Source organism: Alligator mississippiensis, chromosome 16 (assembly GCF_030867095.1).
Source record: "Alligator mississippiensis isolate rAllMis1 chromosome 16, rAllMis1, whole genome shotgun sequence".
Classification (NCBI taxonomy): Eukaryota; Metazoa; Chordata; order Crocodylia; family Alligatoridae; genus Alligator; species Alligator mississippiensis.
Genome location: NC_081839.1, coordinates 4,116,202 through 4,137,671, shown reverse-complemented (window position 1 = coordinate 4,137,671; position 21,470 = coordinate 4,116,202). Strand labels below are relative to the sequence as shown.

Sequence of the window (21,470 nt, the reverse complement as noted above, 5' to 3'; positions counted from 1 at the left end):
ATTGCTCGGCTTGTGGCCAGCACTGGCAGCTTCGATTGGACCGGGCTGCTGAGGTCAGAGAGGTTATTTAAGGGCTTGGGGCAAGAAGAAGAGGCGGTCAGCCATTAGCCATGCGGTCATCCAGGTGAATCTGAGCCTGGCTCTCTCCTCATCACCGCATGCTCCAAGAGTGCCCTGCCTCCAGAGGAAACAACAACCACCTCTGGACGATGCGAGTGAGTAAGCTACTCGATATCCGATTAGATATTTAGCTTCAGTAACTCAGATGCATTTAAACAGCTACCTCAGCCATGCTGGTTTGCTCTATGGGATTCCTCTGATATTCCTGTAAGATTTCTATGATATTGCTCTACCTTTTACCCTGTTTCTGCCCTACCCCCTGTAATCAATACAGTTCTCCTTGTGACCGGTGTGGGAGACTTATTGAGGGGTGGGTCTAAATTATGCCTAGGAGACCCCTTAGGTCTGTGGACTAAGGGAGGCTTCCTAATAAGCCCCTGACTTGGGGAAGTGCCCCAAGTGCTTGTATTGGGTCTAGGACCCACTGGACGATCAGGCCTGCGTTCTCCAAGGTGCGCAGAGCCAGAAGTGAGTCCAGAGCCTTGGATGGTGGCAGCGGGAACCCCAGGCTAGCGGGGGTGCTCCAGGGAAGGGGTCGGCCGGGCGGGAGGCACCCCAGGGAGGCACTCGGAGCCTGGAAGGTGGGCGGGCGCAGGGAGGTGGGCGGCTCCACACAGGAGCGCCCCCTACTGGCCCGCCACAATGCCCATAGTGATGGTGCCTAGAGGGACATGGACATTTGTCCGCTGGATCCTCAGCTGAGAACTGTTGAACTCGCTCCATAGAGGCCACCGTGCATCCGTGCGTGTCCAGGGTCTGGAACAGACTCCCCGCAGCGGCGATGCACGCACTACTCCGGACTCCTTCAAAAAACATCTGGATATTTTTCTTGCTGGGATCACGTGATCCCAGCTGACTTCCTGCCTATGGTGGGGGGGCTGGACTCGATGATCCCACGAAGTCCCTTCCAGCCCTAATGTCTGTGAAACCTGTGAAATCTGGACATGGTGATAAGCATGCCAGCCTCCTGCCACATCACTCTGCCTCTTTCTACCAAGACAGAGTGGGTCGAGGATATAGCCGTTCTTATCCCCTTTGCCCTGGTTTTGCACTGATGTAAGGGACCAGCCAAAGTTTAGGGCCATGATTCAAAGCTGGGATTGCTTCCAGGACCCTGCATCCATCAGGTAGCAGTATGCATGCATGCATAAGTAGCCCAGAAATTCATCAAACAAAATAACGCCAAGGAAGCAACTCCTGCATTTCAATACAGGCACAGTCGCTCCCCGGTCTCTGAAGCCCAGCAAAGCCCTGCCCTCCATCAGCCCAGAAGCAAGGTACATTCCAGATGGTTCCCCCATCCTAAAAAACTACACTGCACAGCCGATTAAATTCTGCTTGTTGTAATTAAGCCCGACACAATTAGCTGTCAAGCAGGGCACTCATCTGTTTTATGTTGCAATCTCTTCAACAGGCCGGGCTGCTAGACAAGATTGTCACTTTTCGAAAAGATTTTCATTACTTACCCTGGGCTCCGTGTCAGACTATGAAATATAAAAATGTGCTCTGTAGCCAACTCAGGGAAATTCTCATTTAATGTTCCACACAGTATTATGAAAGTAATGTACTCTGAAAATGAATGCATTTTGGAACATTTCGGAAGAAATGTAATTTGTCTGCTAAGTAATGAGTGCATGTTCATGAATTTACCGATTTTTTTTTTTTTTTTGCAATATGTCTTTCGTAAAGTTGGGAAGACTTTTCACGGCCTAAAGCGCGAGGCAGAGAAACACTTGCTTTTTTTGTTGCTGGTTGCATTTTCCCCCTTTCTTTCCTGTCTTTTGCTTTTTTTCGTTTTTTGTTCAAAAGCAGGTTTCCCTTTGTTTCCCCGTTAATTCGATATCTGCAGTTGAGGTTTCTGTACACCGAGCAGACACTGCCCCACGCAAATATAAGCCTGATGGGAAACCAAATATGTAGGGTGAAACGGAAAGGATGGAAAATGAGCGAGGTCAGTGAAAACAGAAGAACCTCTTGCTTTCTGCGCCTTTAAAAATTCAGAGCAAGAAGCCCCTTGCCACTACTCACAGCTCAACAACCAGCGTCAGTAGGTGGAGAGGCAATTACAATTTCCCTGCTTGGCTAGGGCCGGGGATTCTGCGCCTGGCCGATGTCAGAGACTAAGAGGGGTCAGCCTCGGAGAGCTGCTGTGCTTCTCGCCGTCGGAAATTCAGATTTACAGTTGGGAACAATAACAAAGGATTCGAGGTCTAGGAAGTCTCTCCCCTCGCCTTCAAGTACGTGACGGGATCTGGGAGAGAGGCTTGTTCCCCTTGACTGCTGGGCGACGCTGGAAGAGAAGATCCCCCTGCAATGGTCAGGTATTGGAGTTACTCCTTTGGTTCAAGGACTCGACCTGGGTCTTTTCAGCACTGCAGGTCCCAGAGTTCAAGGTCTTCTCCTGGCCCAAGCAGGAGGTTGGTGCGTGTGTAGACGAAACGGGGGGGCCCTAAATTGAAGCGGTCGGTTTTTACAAGCACCGCTTCAATTTAGGGCCCTTTAAACCCCCGTGTCGTGCACACACCTGTACACACTTACCTGCCTCTCTGTCGGGGAGGGTGAGCTGCCAGCCCTGGGCTGTGGGGCTGGAGGGGGGAGGACTGGTGCTTTCCTCCCCCCCACTGGCAGCAGGTACCCTGCTCGGGAGGTCCCAGGGGGCGTCGCAGCCGCGGAGGGAAGCACCGGGTGGAGGGAAGCAAAGGATCAGTCTCACTGCTTTTCTTGGGCGGAGCCTGCCTTCCCGGGCTGCTGCCAGGCTGCCTGCATGGGCAACCTGCAGAGCCCCTGAGCTGCGCGGAGCCCGGTGCTTCGCTCCACGGCTGTAGGGGCAGCAAGCTATCCTCGGAGGAGTTTTAGTTTGCTGCACCCCAAGTCATTTAAGGCACATTACGCCGCTGAATTTGCTACAGCGGCTGGACTTGCTGCACAATACACCGCCGGCACATGCAAACACCAATACAATCCTGCCCTTTGGGCGGGGGGCTGGACTCGATGATCTTGCGAGGTCCCTTCCGGCCCTAATGTCGATGAAATTGATGAACCAATACATGCAAACATTGCCTGGAGCAGGGGGTCGGACCCGATGATCTACCAGGTCCCTTCCGACTCTAGAAATCTATGAATCTATGAATACCATTCAAGCAGCGCAAAAGCAATTAACCTGCTTTCAAGTGTCGTGCACACATGCCCCTCGTTTTGTCTATACACGGCGATAGGAATCAGAACTGCGTCCCGTGTGTTAGCTGGCCTTTCAATCAGAGGAGAAACCCCTGATCGTTCGTGGCACAATAGTTCTTTGATCTGACTGGGGATTTAGGTGGGGGAAGAGAGGAAAGCGAAATGCGTGCAAACTGGGCTAAAGCCGAAGGGTTGGAGAGGAAGCGAAGGAAACAAATGGAGAATTTGGATGAGAAACGGAGTCGGTCACGTCCCAGATCCTGCAAGCAGGCAGGGAAGGTTGTGCTTGATAAGAAGGGGGTGATTTTAAACAGTTAAATGGTGAACTGAAATAGGATTAGACTAGTTTAGCGTGGGTCTGGTCTTCACAACAAGCTGTCCCCAAATTGGGCTGAACTGCAAATCTGTCTTCCACCCTAAACACCAAGCTGCTTAGTTCACCTCTGACCCCAAATGCTGTCACTCCGGCTTCTCCCGAATGACAACGTTTTGGCGCATTCACTGGGGCTGAGCCACCTGCCGTTCCCATCGTGTCCAGGGCATTGATCCGCCTTCACCGCACCAGCTGTTGCTTGCCGTTGGCCTGAATTAGTGCAATGCAGGGGAAACAAGTCCTCCACCAGGCTCTTGGCTTTGTTGGCATCTCCTGTTGCTCTTGCCTCCAACAGCGATGTCATTTGCAAAGTCACGGCCGGTGGACCAGCTAAAGAGCAGCGTGGTACCGCGGGGTAGGGGGTCGGGACTCTCCTTGTCATTCCAGACACTGCACCCGCTCCAGGCCATGCGTGTTAGAGGCCCTGTTTGTACTGAGCACGGGGGTCATCACAGCTCTCTAGTTGGGATGCAAGGTTTTACAGGAAGGGTGATGAGATCTCCGCTTCTGAGTGCTAAAAGCCCCAGTTCAACTCCTGGTATCGGCTAAAACGGAGCCACTCTCACAGTTGCTCCCTGTGCATTGCCCTTAAGACAAAGTCCATCTGAAGCCTGATGCTGCTTGAGCATCTGTTGTCCCAAATCAGTCTTACAAGACCATCACGAGGGATTTGGGAAGACCCAAAGGTTTGCTGATGCAGGGCCGCTTGCGCCAGCTGTCGGGGACACAACATCTATCAAAGGGAAAATCCGAGCTGTCTCTATGTGCTGGTTTTGTTACCTGCCTTGCGTTCGTCCCCGTGACAGAGGGCTTGTTTACACAGGCATGCTCAAGAGCATTAATCTGAATTAAGTTTGAAAGTGGATTACTTCAACTGCATTAAAGCCTCTGCTTTGGAAGTGAAGCAAGCTAAATTGAATTAAAGCCACTTTATTTCCACCTAAGAGTGTCAGCCCTGGGCCTTAATGCAATTGAAGTAATCCACTTGAATGTCACACTGTTAGTTAATTTAGATTAACTTTCCTGTCCCTGTGTAGACAAAAGCATTGAGTTTCCTAGGGATTTTCTTAGTAGATATTAAGATAACAAGACCGGCTTGGCTCCCGCAGTTGGGTATCTGTAAGTATTAGTGGAGCAGGACTACCCTAGGCTGGGGTAAAGTCCTACCTCATTAGGATTGAGCCCCACTGCCATAGCATGGAGTAGGGAGGAGAGGAAACCTGCAACAGCAAAACCTCCGTGGAAGCATGCGACAGAGAGGGAATAAAAGCAGAGCAGTGAACAGGAAAACACTGGGCGTGTCTACACATTCATTAATACACCGTAATGACAACGCATCAAGTTTAGTACCTGTAATAACAGGCACTCACTTAATGTGCTGTAATCGGTGCTTCTGCAGATTAGCACAGGTGAACGTTTTTTAAGCGATGCACAGGTGAACAGGTGAACATTTCTTGAGTGCATTAGGCTAAATCTGCCGCACATTAGTGCATTAGCATGGGCTTTTCTTGGCACGCTAATGCACAATGGAATTAGTCTCCTGCGCATTAAGCATCTTGTGTACATGCGCCCAGTGTCTCTTAACTGAGCTAGAGGGAGGAGGAGGAGCGGTGGTGACGACAAGGCCCCCCGGCCTTTGGTTTTGAGAGTAGCCGTGTAGAGATTTGTCTCTATTAGACACATCTGAGCTGCCCACAGGCAGATTCACGTGGTGGCTGAACAGAAGTGGAGCAGGGTTGCCTAAAACACGTTGCGGGAGCTGCCCGTGCCGCTGTCCACCACACCCTTGACCCTGGCACAGGTAGGTTGAGGACACCCCAACCCTGGAGATTTCTTCTTCTTGGGGTGGAGTCACCAGGAAGCATTGTGCCTGGTCCTGTGGCTCACTAAGTCGTTGTCAATAGCTTTGGACGTATCTGCTCTGCTGCGATCACACGACCAAACCCCAGCCTGCTCCATGCATCGTAGGGGCTGAGGGTTTTTGCCCACACCAGGTGTAAGGGGCTGTTTGAAGAGCCCACTGGCACCTTTGGGGGCTGTGTAACCCTTTTCTTCCTTTCTTTAAACAACTTCCTAACATTTGCTTGACACGTGCACCGACTGTTATCTGTCCTGCTGCCTGTCCCACGGCTGGTTTTTTTCCTCCCTTTGGTCCATAGTTTAATGCCATGGGAAGAGCAAGGTGGAGACCCCTGAAAGAAAAGGGCAAGATAGAGCAAGGTTCAACCCTTTGGCTTTAGCCCAGTTTGCATGCATTTCCCCCAACTAAATCCCCAGTCAGATCAAATAACTATTCTGCCACTAATGGTCAGGGATTTCTCCTCTGATTGAAAGACCAGCTAACGCGTGGGACGCAGTTCTGATTCCTATCCTCCTGCTCGGGCCAGGAGAAGATCTTGAACCCTGGGACCTGCAGTGCTAAAAAGACCAAGGTCGAGTCCTTGAACCAAAGGAGTAACTCCAATACCTGACCATTGCAGGGAGCTCTTCTCTTCCAACGTCGCCCAGCAATCGAGGGGAACAAGCCTCTCTCCCAGATCCGTCACGTACTTGAAGGCGAGGGGAGAGACTTTCTAGACCTTAAATAGAGCACGCTTCCCCTCTAAGCCCTTTCCTGGTCTGTCTTGACTTTATAGAGGGGATGCCCCAGTCATGGGCTCTGCATAGCCTGTTTAGCTCCTGGACAGCATTTAAGCACCCGAGTGGGACTTATACACATGTGCCTGACGTTAGGCATACGCTTAAGGGTGCTTCATACACTTCTAGAGGGTGCTCAAATGCTACCGTGATCGTGGAGAGAAATGTGGGACCCCGGCCCAGGGGTTCCTAACATCTCTGCTGACAATTGCCAGCGAGCGCATGTCGAAGCTTTTGATGTGGTCCACGAGGATCTGTATGGAGACGCACAACATTCATGTCACAGCCCCCCACCCCTTCCAGCAGAGCCACCAGACCATAATGACTTTTTGGGAGCTACCCTGATCGCTGGCTGGACTGGCCTGGACTGCAACGGGTGATCTGGAAAGCAATCCGAAGAGTGTCCCATTGCTCTCGGTCAAACCCCCCTGCCTTGAAAAGAGCTGGTGCAAAGTTCTGCCGAAAATGACTTTTCAATGAAAAACCCAGCCAAAACTCCCATGTTCGGGGGTTTCAACAAAAAGTTGAATTTTTCCTTGTAACAGCAGACACTTAGCATGACAAAGCTTTGTTTAGGAAAATACCCAATTTTTCCCACCTCCCGGTAGCCAGTTTTGCCAGCACGTTCCAGCATCCCTGCTTGAAAAGCCTGAGATTCACAGTGTAGCTATTAATGCTGGTATAACACATCAAGCATGCAGACCCAGACCTATACAGCGGCTCTCTATGAAGCGTATTCATTATTCAGGAGAGGGATTGGAGGAAGAAGAGAGAGCCAGCTGTCTTTTGGCGATAGGCAGCATGTCTGCTCCTCTCGGGCAGGTATCTATCCATCACCCCGTCTTCGACCCCGTCAACACGTTGCGGAGCGGTCATGGCAGCTGCAGGGGTAGATCGAGCTTCTTCATCTCCTTCCGAAGCAGCTGGGGAAAACGGGCACCCTTTGAAGTGGGTTGGGCGAGACCCGACCTTTTGTGACATCTTCTCTTTTATTGTAGTTGATTAAGAGATTGAGCGCCGCTCCCAGCCACGGAGCAGCCTGGGGGAGCTGAGGTTTGGCTGGGGCGGGTGGAATTAGCCTCGTATAGATACAGGTGATCGCCGCGACGAGGAATATCGTCCTTGCCACACGTGTATTCAAAGCTCTTTGGGAAGGGACAGTGTTTTATTATGTATTCGTGCAAACCTGGCGCAGCGGGGCTCAGACTCTTGTCTAGGGCTCCTGTGCGCTCCGGCAGTGCAAGAACTAATAATAAAACAGCCAAATAGCGCGATGGATTTGTAGCTGTTTAAGACTGGAGGACCTCTGGACCTCCTGTTTGGATGGGAAACATGTTCCTAAAGGAAAGCATTTAGCAGGAAGAAGTGTTCCTAATGGAAAGCATCCTGCATCATCTCGGTCGGACCTCCTGTTTGGATGGGAAACGTGTTCCTAAAGGAAAGCATTTGCAGGAGGGTGATGATGTGCGGGAGCTGCCTAGGTAATGGTGAGGGGACATAGGCGCAGAGTTCATATAATGCATAGAAATCTGCAGCCCCTAAATTTCTTTAGTCTCCCCCGTTTCCGCCAAGCCACTAAGTCTCACCCCAGCTCCCAATAACTAGCCCAAAGGTGCTAGTTGCACGAAACACATTTAAATCCTCAATAACCATGCAGGTACAGAGATGTAAGTGTGCAAACTTTGGCTGACAATTTCTAATTGTATAACCACAACAAAAGGGAAGGGAAAAAGAAGAGGTTTACCATAACAGATCTATTTTATACCTCTCTTTTGGGGGCAGAGGGCAGGGGGGCGCTCTTGAATTTTTTATTTATGGGAGAGCTGCAAATTACCTTAATAAATTCCTTTACTAAGCTGTTTCAGCTACTAAAACATTGTTCTTTGTGGGTGAATAACTTTTAATTTGAGTGTTCTAGTATTCAGCAGAGTGAGGTAATGGATTAGCAATTGCCTGTATTGTAAATGTCATCTTGGTATAATTAGGGTGATTATTGTTAACCAGTGGAGTTTAGTATTTATCTGTCACTGGGTGAGAGAATATAACAAAGCTCCAATTAGTTATAAATGGTGGTGGGTGGTGGGAATAGAGCACCGCCGCCGAAATGCTATTTTGGTTTTAAATTCATCTCACTGTTTATTCCGTTTCAAATCTTCCCCATTGATGCGATCTCTTTCTAACAAAAGGGTGCATGAATCAGGGGGAAGATCAGATGCGGCGTGCGCCGAGCTATGAATCGCACGCTGTGGAGGCAGGTGGAGGCGGGCGCGAGCACGTGACGGTGCATTCCCGTATGCAGCGAACAGAGCCTGGATTTCTCGGGCCGGCCAAGGGCAAAGGAAACTCAGGAAAGGGCAAATATTAAGTCACGACGAGAGGGTGAAAGGAGACGCCGACCGTCTTCAGCGATCAAGCCATGGTGGCCAACAAGGGTACATACCTTTGCGTTTTTGCCGGCATGGTGTAGCTTACAGGCCAAGCGGACATTGAAAGTAGTAAGACAGTGCACGAATGTATAAAATGGGCTCCTTTGACTTGTAAGGGCTGCCCTTCCCATTTCTGGCTAAGCACAGTTTATCTTCTGACCTCTGGTCCTTGGGCAGACAAGTTACACCACCTCAGAGCCTCTTACTCTCACATGCGGCAAATTCGGAGAGGATACACAAGGGTGCATGAGTTATTCCTCAATAAATGGGAACCGCCAATTGACACAGGGTATCTAAGGTGGTGGAAAGTGTCTGGTAAAGGCTTAGAAGAAGGCATAATTTAGCCTCACCCCTAAGGGGCCCCGGGTTCGAAGCCTTTGCACCCACTTACATCGTCTTTAGAAGTGTAAGTCGCAGATGAAGCTCATGTAAGTAGTAGCTGATGGAGCTACCCTTAAGTAGCTGATGAAGGCCACGTAAGAGTCTCCATGTTGTCTAGCCCCCAGTTTCTGACAGTAGTCAGCAACAGCTGCTTAAGAGGAAGGCGCAAGAAACCTTGTCATGGCCAATAATGGACAAGACCATCCATCAGGAATGTTTCTTCCTAACCCCAGGCAGTTAGTGGTCAGCTTATGTCCTAAGCAGAAGGGTCAGTATCCTTTATAAATGCTTATCTGGCCTTATACAACCATGGAAATTCTTATCACTCACATAGATTTCTAATCCTTTCTCTTAATCCCGATAAGCTCTTGGCCTTAATAGCATCAATGGGAGTTTTGCCAGAGCAAAGACTGATCAGATCCCCAGAAGCCACTGAAAGATTAAGAGCTAGGTATAGCTTAAAAAGAAAAAGAAGTTGTCACGGGAAAACGTCCGTGTTGCTCTAGTGGCAAAGAAGTCAGAGTAACATTGCAAGTTCAAGGTGAAGCTTTTCTTGGGCTTTTATAGCTATTCATAGCTGGAAACTGTTTTTTTTTTCCCCTCCGATTATCTAAATGACAGATGAGTCAAATATCCAGGGAAATGTTTCCACATCCAGACATAAATGACAGAGACAGTGCTAAGCGAAGCCATCAAGGGCTGAGGAAAGGCAGAGAAAAACCTCAAAGAGCTGATAGGAAAAGAAAAGACTCAGTGAGGCTGCTTATCTGTGACCCGACTTCAAGATGTCACCCAGGAAGAATTAAAGAGGCTCCACCGGGACAGTGGATCATGAAATTTGTAAACCTTACATTTATAAAAACTTTGCAAAGGGTTAAGATATTAGTAACAGGTGCTTAAATGCAGAGCTAATAGATTGTTAGAGGGCCTGACTGATTGATTACGACTGTCATGCATAGAAATTGGGTATCGCCATTGGCAATTCATTGCAGTCAAGGATGATTGCGCAGGCCATCCAGCAAGTTTTTTGAAGTGCGCTGGGGACAACTCCCCGGTGCAAATGCTGGAGCGACCAACTAGGGGCCGTGCTTTTCTTGACCTGCTGCTCACAAACAGGGAAGAATTGGTGGGGGATGTACTAGTAGATGGCAACTTGGGCAGCAGCAACCATGAGATGATTGAGTTCGGGATCCTGAGGAAAGGAAGGATGGAGAGCAGCAGAGTAAGGACCTTGGACTTCAGAAAAGCAGACTTCAACTCGCTTCGGGAACTCATGGGCAGGATCCCCTGGGAAGCCAGACTGAGGGGGAGAGGAGGCCAGGAGAGCCGGCTGTGCTTCAAAGAAGGCTCACTGAGAGCGCAGGAACAAACCATCGAATGCGCAGGAAGACTAGCAAGTCTGGCAGAAGACCAGCTTGGCTTAGCAGGGAACTCTTCAGTAAACTAAATCACAAAAAGGAAGCTTATAAGAAGTGGAAACTTGCACAGCCAACTAGGGAGGAGTATAAGAGTACCGCATGGGCACGCAGGGATGAAGTCAGGAGGGCCAAAGCGCAATTGGAGTTGTAGCTAGCAAGGGATGTGAAGGGGAACAAGAAGGGCTTCTACAAGCGTGTTAGCAACAAGAAGAGAATCAGGGAAAGTGTGGGTTCCTTATTGAATGGGGGAGGATGCAGAAGAGGCTGAAGCGCTCAATGCCTTTTTCACCTCAGTCGTCAAGGGCAAGGTCAGCTCCCAGACTACTGCACCGGGCAGCACAGTTTGGGGAGGAGGTGAGCACCCGACAGTGGTAAAAGAGCAGGTTAGGGACTATTTAGAAAAGCTGGACATACACACCTGTTTCCTCAGGAATCTAATGGGTGCTCTTGCATTTTCAAGGCAATGTTGGATTTCTTTATCGATGTCAGCTTTCTGCAAGAGATGGCTTCCAACGTATGGGAAATGCTCAGCATTCTCCAGAGTCTCACCGTAAACTGGACTCATTAAGAGCTTCTTGATGGAGGACCTTGGTCTTCTGGACGTTAAGCCGCAGTCCCGTTTTCTTGTATGCCCCGGTAAAGACGTCAACGATGGCCTGAAGGTCTGCTTCTGAGTGAGCACACACTATAGCTTTAGCAGCATACTGGAGCTTGATGATTGAGGTTGGTGGGGCTTGGTTTTGGCTCAGAGTTGGCTGAGATTAAACAGTTGACCGTACGTTTGGTAGTTTAGCTCCGCTCCAACTGGAAGCTTGTTGGTGGTCAGATGTAGCATCGCAGTAAGGAATATCGAGAACAGTGTTGGAGGGATGACACAGCCTTGCTTCACTCCTGTCTTCACCTCAAAGGGATCGGCGATAGAGCCATTACTGAGACCTACCGCTCGCACACCATCACGGAGCGGGCAAAGAATGGTGATGTATTGCAGCTTCAGAAGGGAGTATGACTTTAAATAGTTTGGGAACTCCCTAGTGGACCTCGCTGTCTTCTTTGTCCCAAAAGCCACCAGAACCTGGTAAAGCAGCAGTGTATCCACGACAAAGTCTTCTATATAGAAATGGATAGAGTTAGTAAACGGGGATATTTGGTTCTCACATCTTAGCGCCGAGGGAAAACACAAGAACCACCTTCTAGTGATGGGCTTACAGCTATCATTCAGTACCACTTTCTGCTCATCTCGGTAAGATGCTTCCAATAATTCTTAATCACTCATTAAGGCTTTAAAGATATTTAGAAAAGCGGGCGCTCATTAGGGGCAAAATGGAGTCACATAACAGAGTCAGGCAGAGTCATCCTGTGCTCAGATCACAGCTTTAAGCCAGGACCCCCATGAGATATGTACAGTGGTTTGCAGAGCGGCATCCTGATTCCACGATAGGCATCTCTTGGCACTGCCGTAGCACGCTTCATCTCTTTGGGCTTTGCTTTCTGGTCTGCAGCATTGGAGATCGCAACCTTTCCTTTCTCCCCGCTCGTGTCTTGCCTGTTCCAATTGCTCCCACGCGCCGACCCAGGAAGTCCCGTGCCCCTGCGAGCAGGCGCAGCCCCGAGGAGCACGGCCAGGCACGTGCCTCTGCTGCCTGCCTGCAGTTGACAGATGCCTGTAGCTGATGGTGATGGGGAAGGAGGGGAGGCGTCCTCGCCCCGTGCCCAGCAAAAAATCAGGGGTGACCCTGCCTCTCAGCTACGCTCAGCAATTGCCAACAGCCAGAGGAGCCCGCTGGGAGGCATGCAGGAGCACCCCCAGCCTGATGGCCTTGGCCAGTATAGGCAGCCTGCGTCCCCCCCTGCATCAAACATCTGTTCTGTTCACTCCTGAACTAATCTACACCACTTACAGAAACCCATGTAAGTTTGATCGATTCTGCCTCTGGCTTTTTGAACGCCTGTACACAGCCTTTGTTTGCACAACGTTGCATCTACTTCTTTATGCAGATGGACCTGGACCGTGCCAGGCCCCCCATAAGAAGACACAAGGAAGCAAAGGAAGGCTCTTTGTGTCCTCCCAGCATCCAACCACTGTTTCATCCAAGGAGGATGCTAGAAGACAATCGTTCATTAAAATTCCCAGCCCAGCTATCATGATCAGTGAGCAGCGCCTGGGGTGTTGCAGCGTCTAATGCTAGCAGCCGGAGCCTTGCCAATAAAAATAGAAGTAGACCTATTCCTGGGGTGTGTGCGCATCAGGGTTTGCTTCGCACAAGACTGCCCAGGCACCGCATTCGCCGCAAGCTTAATACAGCTTGTAAATGCTCCATAAGCCTAACTTAGATCCCAACATTATATCAGAAATGAGTCCACAAATCCAGTGTATTTTTGCAATATATCGAAAGCTTTGCTATTATTTGTTTAGGTGCATTTGGGACTTACAAATTTGCAAAGATTTGCCAGTGCAAACATTTCTTTCTTCCCCCCGCCTTTCCCTGTAAATATTCTCCTTTCAGCCTTTGCAAGGAAAAATGCTCTGGACAGCACAGGAAAAAAAAAAATCTATAAATGTTTTATAGAAATCATCAAATAGAATTTTTTTTTCTAAATAGAGAAACAGGACTTCTCTTCGGCATCTATAAAATGGTCAATATTGTTTCTATAAAACTTTCAGAGGTGGAGGTTTTTTACATATATCCCAATGAGCTTGGATATGTGCATTCTTCGTAGAAAGTCGCTATAAATGTCCCAAGCAATTCCTGAATGAAAAGGGTGTTTCACAAGAGGGCACTTTCGAAGTCAGAGCCCATTTTTTTACTCCTTTAACAAATGTAGATCTAATGTTGCCAATTCTTGCACTTTTCATCACCAATCTCTCAACACTGGGTGCATCTACACGAGACGCTCCTGGCGCAGTAGACTATAGTGCACATTTGTGCGGCACGAATAAAACCATGCTAATGCACTAACAGGGAGCATTCGTCTTCTGCACTTTAAAAGTGTGCACCATTGGTAATGCACAGTAGCACCAATTATGGCACATTTAATTAGTACCTGTTATTATAGGTACTTTAAACTAAATGCACCATAATTACAGGGGTGTGGGTTGTAGCCATGTTGGTCTAAGGACATAGACAGACAAGGTTCCTTGGGTGAATCTGATATCTTTTATTAGACCAACCCAAATCATTGGAAAATTTTCCAACGATTTGGGTTGGTCTAATAAAAGATATCAGATTCACCCAAGGAACCTTGTCTGCCATAATTACAGTGCAGTAATGCACATGCAGACATACCCACTTGGTATTTTTTTCTTAATGCCCCAGCTCTGGGATGCACGGGATTGCGTGAGGATGTGTGTTTGCACTTACTCATTTAAAAACTGTATTTCTCGACCTCGTGATTGTATCAAAAAGCTTAAACGATACAACCCAACTCAGAAAGCAGACGATGAAAAGAACCCTGAATTTATTCATTTTGACATCATCCTTGCTGACTTTTCAGCCAATCTCATCAGCTGTTTAAGGCACGCTCTGTGGAGGCTTAGGGATCACGCTGTCAATCCAGAGTGACTTCAGTGGAGTTCTTCACCGGTGTAAATCTAAGGTAGCTCCATTTATTTCGGTCGAATTGCTCCAAATTTACAAGCGTGCCCGCGGGAGCAGAAACTTTCACATGAGGGCTCAATCCTTCTTCCACCGAGCTACAAAACTGCCGTCCGCAGAAGCAGCATCGGGCCCTAAATGAGTTAGAAACCAGCCCTTAGATGAGCTTCCACCCACTGAGACAGGTACAGGCTTGTCGGAGATGCCACCTATTATTATTATCATTATGAGGCTCGCCTCGTTCCTGACTGCAGTTAACCCCTGGGAGAAAACAGAAGAAACAGTAATGAGCTGAGTGGGAGCAATGCTGTCTTAATGCATGAAAATCCCTGCTCCTAATTTGCTTCAGTTTATTATACAGCCATGTAAACAGGCTTGATAGAAATATCATGGAGCAGGGAGGGAGGGGGTTGGACTCGAGACCTGTTGCACTCCCGCAGCAGTATCTTGCTATCCATGGAGTCACCTTTGGATTTACAGTGTTATCCGGGGAAGGAGAGCTAGGCCGGAGGATCTGCAGCCTGCCAACGGGATGCCAAGTAGCTCTTCCTTCGCCTTTTCCCGCCGGCACCCACAAACTGCAAGGCACGTCTGTATTTTAGCTGAAGAAGCTCCTCTGCGTCCCAGGTTACCTGTTTCTGCATGTTCCCCCCGGCTGCTACTACAATATGTTTGACCACCCCATGCACCAGTGTGTTTAGCTTCCCTGCATTCCTGGGTCGTAGGCAGAGATCATGACCGTTGCCTTTTTAGAGACCAGGACCTGCAGCAGAAGAGAAATCCGAGCTAGGTTTCGCAAAGCTGCCCGAAGGATTTGGGTGCACGATTCCCATTACAACGACCAGGAGCTGCAAAGCCAAATCCCCCCGAGGCAGCTTTGAAAAAGCTCCCCCGAGGGGATTTGCCAGCTGTCACCTGGGAAATCTGCAGCAGGGCTGAGAATTGAATCCAGATTGCCGGAGAGAGACTGCAGCCCCTTTGCCGATGCCGTGGACAGTGGCCATTGCTGGGATAGAGCGCCTGTTGGGTTAACCTGCAGGCAATGGACCCCGGACCCGGTGGATCTGGTCACAGCTAATCTCATCGCCAGCCTCTCTGCGGTATTGCAGCGGGACGAGAATTAGCAAAGCTAGCTGCTACCCTGCACCCCCACAGTACCTCCGAACCTCCGAAACCCCTGCTTTCCACGCCCCCTAAAAGACAGCACCTCCGCAGCCCCAGCGTCCTCACTGGTGCATTGGTCTTGGTTGATGGGAAAGTGCTGCATGGATTACAGAAGATCTCACCCAACTGTTCATTGTGAAAAACGCATTTCCCTGGAGCCCTGCATGCACTATGCCACTTGCATCTTGAGAAGCCAGCGGAGACATTATTTCTTTCCAAATGCTTTGCTACTGCCACTTTGCTTTGATAATTTATTTTTAATAGTCCAGTTACAAATGAGAGCGAAAAGAAAGCACGTTGCCCAAATGCTGAGAACATGTATTTCAGTATTGCTTTCTCCTCGTGCCTCCTAGGCCTCTAATAAACCACAAAGTAACATTAAGAAAACACTAAAAACTCTTTATCTGCCGAGATTCAGGGATCAGCGCAGTGAGCAGTCAATAATTAATTCTGCATATTTGCATTCCGTCACTGCAGGCAGGAAACCGGCCACGGCGGCTGGGAGCTCAAGTGCTAGGAATATCAGGACCAAATGCCTGGCTGTGGCTAATAAAGTAGGACACATGCCACCTGTCGTGATTTGTGCTGGGTCATTATCCTGTTCCATGTAGGATGTAGGAAGGGCTGAAATTATGATTTTTGGCTTCTTATGGCATATGTAACTCAGCAGCCTTCCCAAGCCCCCTTCCTCTTTGTTAAGTTTCATGGCAGTCGCAGGGGAAGATGCCTCATTTGATGGCCGGGGTGCAGGGACTGGAAGAGGTTCAGTCACATGTAGGCAAATGGATGGGCAGCTCTGCTTCAACAGCTCCTGAAAAACCTAGTCTCTCATGTACCACTGCCTCACCCTGGTTACGCACCTAGATCTTGATCTGGTTACACACCTAGATCTTGATCTTGGTCTGCCCAGAGCAGGGGGGCCGGACCCGATGATCTCACGAGGTCCCTTCCGGCCCTAAACTTCTATGAACCCGTGATCCTGTAATCTACTGAGTGCCATTGGCATACCACTTATATCAGGAGGGATTGAGATGTTCAGCACCGTGTAGGAAGGACTCTTCTCTCAGGATGAGAGCCAAAGCCCATCAGAGCCAATGGGAGGACTATTACTGACGGCAATGGGCTTCAAGATCAGGATTTCAAGCCCTGAAAGCAAAATGTATCACGTGTGGTTTATTTTCCTTGATACTGATCATTATTTAGTGTTAGGATTTGCAAGGTTTATGAAGCACCTTACAGAGCAGAGTCATACTTCTTGCTGACAGTGTAGGACTAAGACATGATTTGAGGGAGTCTGAGAACAGAGTGTGTTGTAAGATGGGAACCACCAGGTTACAGATGCGAGGTCGCCAGGTTACAGATGCGAGATCATCAGGTTACAGATGCGAGGTCACCAGGTTAGAGATGTGAGATCACCAAGTTACGGATGTGAGATCGCCAGGTTACAGATGCGAGGTCGCCAGGTTACAGATGCGAGATCATCAGGTTACAGATGCGAGGTCACCAGGTTAGAGATGTGAGATCACCAAGTTACGGATGTGAGATCGCCAGGTTACAGATGCGAGGTCGCCAGGTTACAGATGTGAGGTCACCAGGTTAGAGATGTGAGATCACCAAGTTACGGATGTGAGATTGCCAGGTTACAGATGTGAGATTGCCAGGTTACAGATGTGAGGTCACCAGGTTACAGATATGAGATCACGCACTCGTTCTGTTAGGTCATGCGTGGAAATATGCCTTATGCTAAGAAAACGAGGTGGTGATGGGAAAACATTCAAATCCAGTGGGAGAGGAGGGTGGAAAAGAAATTAAACTGGGTCCAGTAAGTCTGGAGCTTGTGGCCTGAATTTCTGCACCAGGAACCCAAGAGGAAGGCTGGGTACGTGATTCACGAGACCGGGGGTCCATTTTCAGCTCTGCCTGGGGGGCAAGTCAATGAGCCCCCACACCGCAAAACCCATTTTCCTAACTCTGCATCTCTGGAAAGTAGCCCTGGGCTCGCTGCACGAGAGGATGCCGCTGCATCCGTGGGCTAGCAGGAGAAACTCCATGCGGAGGGACTCGGTTGCGGTGCTGCGGCAGGTCGGGCGACACGGAGCCGCTCGAGAGGCGGGGATGAGCAATGACACACATCCCAGGGAGCCGTGCAGCTCCCAGCGAGCAGCAACGGAAAGTAGGTTGCTTACTGCCACTTAACGCCTTTGAAAATCTCCTATCGTAGATGGCCCAGAAGGAGCCATTATAACCATCCCACGTGGCCTCCTACATGGCACCGACCACAGTCTATTACCACTGCTATCCCCCCCATCTACACGGCACCGCCAAAACCCCCCATTTGACTCATTGCATCAAATGATTGCACCAGCGCCAGCCAGGCGCAGCTATCAAGAGAGTCCGGCCCAGGGAATCAACAAGAAAATGTCCCCCAGGCGAGGAAGAAATCGATACAAGACTCACACGGAGGTTAAAAATACATACAGGCGCTAATTAGCCAGCGCTCCGCTCCTGGTCTCCGAGAGGCACTTGATAAAGGAAATGGCACCATCCAGGTAAATGGTGCAGTTAGCCTCAATTGTTGGAGTCGCCTATTTATTTCGTTCTCCCCCCCCCTCTCTCCTTCATGTAGGTCAGATGTCTTCCCGAGGGGGTTTCTGTTAATCTCCCTCTTAGGATCTCAATTACACACTCAACACAGATTAACGACAACAAAAAAAAGATAATAGAACAGTCAAAGCAAAAGGAAACCTCGGAGGAAAACACAGTGCACTTAGACCAGAACAAATAGCAACGAATTCGCTGGGAAAGAAAAATCAATGCAGCTGATATTTATTACAGTCTTTATGGAAGGAGATGGGACTCCAAACAGAGCCTTTTTCAAGTTCTGGTCCACTTGGGTTTGGCCATAAACAGAAATAATGAATGTTGTGTTCAGCCTTTCATTATTGTTTCATGCCCAGTACATTTTAATTAGGGTTAGGAAAAAGAGAGGAAAGAAATAAAATAAAATAAAACCCCCGGCTAATTCATAATTTAGTATCTGCTCTTTGCAGGCATCCGTTCCATCTTCCAAAAAGCAACGGGCCCTTTCATTCGGATTGGGTAGCCGCTGTTCAAACGGCCTTTTGATGCCGCACATGAAGAGATAACAAAAAGCCAGGAGGGGGAGCGGGGCAGGAGGAGGCAAACCGTGCCGTGTGTGCTGAATCTAATGCAGCATCGCATCCCGCACCAGGAGGCAGAGCCCAACATTAGGGGCTGCAATGCAACACCAGCTGGAGCAGACGTCGCAAAGGTAGAGCGCCGAGCGCGCTGTTCTGCACATTTGGTTTGTCGAACCACAACAGTCGTGCAGGCAAGCAAAGGAAGTACAGGTTGGATGAATGGACTGCAAGGTGGATAGAAAACCGGGCTGGAGCATCGGGCTCAGAGAGTAGTAATCAGTGGCTCTGTGTCCGGGTGGCAGCTGGGATCAAGTGGAGCGCCCCAGGGGTCGGTCCTGGGGCCAGTTTTGTTCAATGTCTTCATCAACGACACGGAAGATGAGATGGGTGCACCCACAGCAAGCTTCAGATGGCACCAAGCTGGGGGGAGTAGTAGATACGCTGGAGGGCAGGGCTAGGATTCAGAGCGACCTAGACGAATTGGAGGATTGGGCCAAAAGGAACCTCATGAGGTTCAACAGCGACAAGTGCAAAGTCCTACACTTAGGACGGAGCGATCCCATGCACCGGTGCAGGCTGGGGGTGACTGGCTGGGCCTGGGGGGCAGCGGAAAATAGGGCTGTGTGAAGCTTCGGGTGGTGATTCGATTCGGAGGAGATTCGGCCCAATTTGGTGGCCGAATCTCTGAATCCGAATCGAATCAGGGAACGAATTTAAAGGTCCAAATCAATTCAAAGCTCTCCGAAGCTTCAGCAAAGATTCGGACAGCGTTGATGATTCGGGCAGTCCCCGGTGGCCACAGCAGGGAGCTGCAGCCACTCTGAGCTGGTAAGTACTAGGGGCAGGGGAGGGGGGAGGGGACCATGGGGGGACCCCTGCCAGCCCCCCCTGACCCCCGCCTGCTCCCCCAGCCCCCACATAGCTGCCCCACCTGCCCCAGCTCCTGGTACTTTAAAGAAAAGCCCCAGTGCTGACCGGGTGCAGGGCAATCCCCATTGCCCCTCACTGCCCCATGCTCTGCAAGCCCCCTTGACCCTCCCCGCTCCCCCAACCCCCCCCCCCGCTGCCCCACCTGCTGGGGCTCTGGCCCTTTAAGAAAAAAAAAAAAAACGAGAAAAGCCCCAGGAGTCACCGCTCCTGGCTTTGGGGGTCTCCTGCAGAGCCCCCCACATGGTGGGGGGCAGCGGGGATTGCCCCCTGCCCGCAGCAGCGGGGAGTCCTGGGGTTTCTTCAGGTTGTTTTTTTTCCTTAAAGGGCCGGAGCTGACCCTTGCAGGGCACCCATGTGGGGGCAGGGGCAGGGGGGCTGCTGCCAAATCTTCGAATCAGATTCGGCTGAATTGAATCAGGACAGTGATTCGAATCACCGAATCGAATCACTGTCCCCTGAATCAGCCGAATTCGAGGCGAATACTACCCGCTTCGCACAGGCCTAGTGGACAATGAGATGGACGTGAGCCCACAGTGCGCCCTTGGTGCCAACAAGGCTGACGGCATCCTGGGCTGCATTGGTAGGAGCATTGCCAGCAGATCGAGGGCAGTGATTATTCCCATCTGTTCAGCACTGGTGAGACCACATCTGGAGCACTGTGTCCAGTTGTGGGCCCCCCACTGCAGAAAGGATGTGGACACATTGGAGAGAGTCCAGTGGGGGGCAACAAAAATGGTTCACGGGCTGGGGGACATGATTTGCAAGGAGAGGCTGTGCAAACTGGGCTGATTTAGTCTGGAGAAGAGGAGCCTGGGGGGGATTTAATAGCTGCCTTCAACTCCTTGCAGGGGGGTTGCAAAGAGGATGGAGCTGGACTGCACTCAGTGGGGGCAGACGACAGAACAAGGAGTAATGAATGGTCTCAAGTTGCAGCAAGGGAAGTTTAGGTTAGATATTAGGACAAATTTTCTCACTTGGAGCATAGTAAAGCACTGGACCAGGTTACCCAGAGAGGTGGTGGACTCTCCATCCTTGGAGGTTTTTAAGACCTGTCTTGACAAAGCTTTGGCTAGGATGATGTAGCTGGGGCTGGTCCTGCTTTGAGCAGGGGGTTGGGCTAGATGTACCTCCTGAGCTCCCTTCAACCCCCATTTTCTGTGATTCTGTGAATGTATCTATCTTCCAAGAGTAGCCAAATGTACCCTCAAAGGAAGACAAAGGTCCTTACCCCAAACACAGATACAAGCACATGTGTGTGGACACAAGATAGTCTCATATATCCATATCTGGACACGTATGAATTAATGTATACAGATGCCTGTACACAGGCAGGGGGTTATATGTACCAGCACCTAAATATATATATATGCACAAGCATGAATGTATGCTGTATGCTTGTCTGCATGCAAGCATGGGAAAATACATAGATGTGCTTACATATGTATATACATAGAGTTCCTGGCACACACATGTACATGGACGCATGTATGCTCTACCATGCATTTGCACACATTAGCAACATTGATCAGGGTCTTTCTGGAGCATGTGATTCAATTGCCCTTATCTTAGCATGCATAATTGCAAAAGCTATTATTGGTCATAAAAATGTTCCCGAATTCTGAATCTCTTGGTTGAGTTCACATCAGGATCCCTGATATCAGCTATCACTTCACAGCTTTGTTAAGCAGAGCATCTTTCAGGCAATCAATATATTCCACGTGGCATTAGACTAAAATAATCCAGGTGCCTGTCTACACCTCGACACCCACCCACTTCTCTGATCCGGATCGCAAGCCAGTAATGCCTCGGACTTAGCCTCCTGTTCAGCAAAGCGCAGCGCAGAGCACATGCTCAAGCTGCATCCAAAACAATGGGATTTTTAGGCATGTGCGTAAGTACTTTCTGAACCGGATTCATTCCTGGTGCGTTTCCAGCAGAGCGTTATGCCAGCAGCAGATCTGGGGCATTTCTTTGCCTTGGGCTGCCATAGCCGGCTGCAAATTTGGTGTGACTCACCTCTCTCTCTGGTTCGTTGGGTGGGAACTGAAGTGATCTAGACTAGGATATTCAGTAAAGAAAGAAGCAGTGGT

The 21,470-nt window shown here is 49.7% G+C and overlaps 1 long non-coding RNA gene across 1 annotated transcript in view; it reads left to right on the top strand.

The window, feature by feature from the left end:
* LOC132246543 (uncharacterized) overlaps positions 1–21,470 on the top strand; it is a 251,315-nt gene that overhangs the window by 223,228 nt on the left and 6,617 nt on the right. The gene's annotated exons all lie outside the window — the stretch shown is intronic.